Source organism: Triticum dicoccoides, chromosome 4B (genome assembly GCF_002162155.2).
Source record: "Triticum dicoccoides isolate Atlit2015 ecotype Zavitan chromosome 4B, WEW_v2.0, whole genome shotgun sequence".
Taxonomy (NCBI): Eukaryota; Viridiplantae; Streptophyta; class Magnoliopsida; order Poales; family Poaceae; genus Triticum; species Triticum dicoccoides.
The window spans coordinates 666,497,724-666,501,092 of NC_041387.1; the positions used below are offsets into that span (position 1 = coordinate 666,497,724).

At 45.9% G+C, this 3,369-nt stretch overlaps 1 pseudogene; it reads right to left on the bottom strand.

The window, feature by feature from the left end:
• Window positions 1–229: 229 nt before the first annotated feature.
• LOC119294270 lies at window positions 230–723 on the bottom strand (annotated as a pseudogene).
• Between the last annotated feature and the right edge of the window lie 2,646 nt (window positions 724–3,369).

Sequence of the window (3,369 nt, forward strand, 5' to 3'; positions counted from 1 at the left end):
CAAATATACGAACCATGCATTTAGATATCATACCAGAATACAATGACCGACGTCTATCTTGTAAGCAGTCCCTGGAAGAAATAAACACGTCAGCATTCATGCATGCACGAGCGACGAGTGTGATGACGACGAACTGGAATAGGATACAAAATATAGGCGCATGCGTATGACGAGTGTGATGATGACGACGAATGGTTTGTGATGCATGGATCGACAGATGATGGGTGGATCAGCTGGGGCAGGTGAAGTAGGCGGGGCAGGTCTTGCCGCACTGGTTGAGGAGGAGAACGAGGTCGACGGGGACGTTGAGCTTGATGCCGAGGACATTGCCCTTGATGGCGGTGCAGAGGCACACACCGGGGTCGAGGTCGGGGAGCCCGCCCAGCAGCGGGCAGCAGTCGTCGCTCGCCAGCACGCCTAGGTTGAGCTTTAGCAGGTTCAGTATGTTGGTGCACACCTTCAGCTTCAGCATGTTGATCGAGCAGGTGCCGCTGCCGCCTTCGGTCGTCGGCAGGGTTGGGACTGGGGTGGCGGGCGGGGGCACGGCGATCGGCGGAGTTGGCACTGGGACGGCCGGTGTATTGCCGCAGCACGACCAGCAGCCATGCACGGCTGCCACGAGACCAGGTTCAGGGCGAGGAAGAGGGCGAGCTTGGATGGCGCCATTGCTATGTTGATGAAGCAAGTGGCCAACTAGAGTGTACTGGCTAGGCTTGTGGCTGAGCTAGGTGAGCTTGCTAGCTTGTGATGCTTTTCTTTGGTTGCTTGGGGTGGTATTTATAGGCCGGGATGTAGTGTGCATTGTGCATCAAGGGCAAGCACGTCATGATATATCGAGTTTGACTCTTGCCGTAATTCGGGAAAAATATGTACAACCACTAGTGTGCCATTATTGGAGCTTAATTTGTTCGCTAACGAACAAAAACCATAAGATATCTTTGATGGGTTTACAAATTGCTGTTATCTTGAGGGCACACATAGAATTGGACAAAGGAATATATATGTATGATAGCGCTACGAGCTGGCACATAAACTGATCTGCAAGTTCACGGGAGGCAAATATACTGGCTCCAGGTGGCCATGCATGCACATGCAAGCTCCTACCAGCGAAGGAGATGTCCACTATACGTCTCCTACTTTGGTTTATTATATACTGGCTAGCTGTCTAGTTATTTGTTATTCGTCCCCAGTGGGCAGTGGTGGTGCTGGCAAATAATTTCGATATTGAAAAGGGAATTACACTGTTATAGTAGCTAGCTCTACCTCCTTTCCGGTTTATAGGGCTCAAGTACGAAATCTCATCAACCAAGACAAATGATGAGTGAAGGAATGTATCTCGTACTCTAGATGAGTACGAACATTGCTTGAATTGATGAGTTCCTTTTTTAATTCATGCATGCAAATATTTAATGCGCCTCGAAATCTCAATATGAGATGGAGATGAGCTCTTTAAATAGGTAAAACAAAAAATTTGAGATAAACCCTATAAATCAAAAAAGAGGGAGTATTAGTGGTTAAAGCCATGGATCAAAGACCGTGCAAAGTCAAGTGCACCTTATATTTTGGGAAGCAGGGAGTTATAATTTGCTATTTTTGAATTTTCTATAATATATTTATATTCCGGTCATCTTTTCAATCATTGGATCAACACCTAGACTAAACGTACCAGTTGTTGCAAAATTGCGCACTTTGAGTACTAAACTTTTATGTCACGTGTAACACTAGTAGAAAAGGGGGCATTGGTCCAGGCCGGGTCAGCCCATTAGTCCCGGTTCAATCCAGAACCGAGACCAATGGGGGCGTTGGACCCGGTTCGTGAGCCCCGGGGGCAGGCCGGACCACGTGGGCCATTGGTCCCGGTTCGTCTGGACCTTTTGGTCCCGGTTGGTGGGACGAACCGGGACCAATGTGCCTTGGTCCTGGCCCACCACCATTGGTCCCGGTTGGTGGCCTGAACCGGGACCAAAGGCTTCCCTTTAGTCCCGGTTCAAGCCACGAACCAGGACCAATTAATTGCATATATATACCCCTCGCCCGCGAGCAGAGCACTCTCACTGCTCTGTTTTTCGTGGCCGGCGAGGAGAGAGCTTTGTGGTGCTCTAGCTCACCTCCTATGCACACGAGGTGTTCGATGGAATGCCCGAGCCACACTACTTAAGTTTTATCCTCTCCAAGCTCGACCTCCAAGCTCCATTTGCCTCAATATTTGTCTAGGTTTAGTGGTCCATCACGTTCCGTCCCCGTCTTCACCGCCGTCGATCGCCCGCGCCGATCTCGTCGCCGGCACCACCGTAGTGAGCCTCTTGTTCTTATCTTCTTTCTGAAAGAAAAAAATAAATTCTTACGTGTATGTTTATAAAGATACTTGTATAATTTTCTTACTTTTATTTATGCATCTTATATGGTGCGATGGTTTTGGTATCCGCCCCCGTCGGCCTTCGTCCTGTCTAATTCGGATGTGGTATATATTATCTTTTCATAACTATTGGTTCATCTATTGTTTATGACAATTATGCCGAGCAACGTGACATAGATTTTATTCATCTAGGAGGTTGTTGAACTGGAAATTCCAACCGACCCTATTGTCGAGAGGTTAAATTTAGTTGAAGAAGAACACAATTTCTTGAAGGAAAAAATTAGAAAAATTGAGGAGGAGAAGATGATATTGGAGTTGCATGTTGCGGATGTCGTGGATGATCACAAGATCAAGATGGATGCAATACGCTTGAAGATTAGAAAGATTAGAAAATATGCCATTCATACCGAGGCTTGGTATCTTTATGCCGTTGGATCAGTTGTTACATTGGTTGCGATTATAATCGCATTTGTTTTCGCATTGAAATGTTTTACATAGTTTCAATGTATGGTTTAATTAATTTAGATGCTATGCAGAGCTTTATGTTGTTAGATGAGAACTATGTATGTACTTTGGTTTTAATGTGATGATGAACTTCTATTAATTTGGTCACTTAATTATCTATTCATGATGTTCTGTAATGATTTTTGACACACTTAATTATATATAATGCACACAGATGAACCGGCAATGGATGTACGGTTCAAGACACACCTCCGAGTACATTAAGGGCGTGCATGAATTTCTTGAAGTGGCTGAGGCAAACAAGCAGAATGGTTTTATGTGTTGTCCATGCCCTATGTGGGAATACGAAATCTTACTCTGACCGGAAAATCCTTCACACCCACCTGCTTTACAAGGGTTTCATGCCACACTATAATGTTTGGACGAGGCATGGAGAACTAGGGGTTATGATGGAAGACGGCGAAGAAGAAAAGTACGATGACAACTATGTGCCCCCTGAATACGGTGATGCTACTGAAGATCAAGAGGAACCAGACGATGTGCACGAT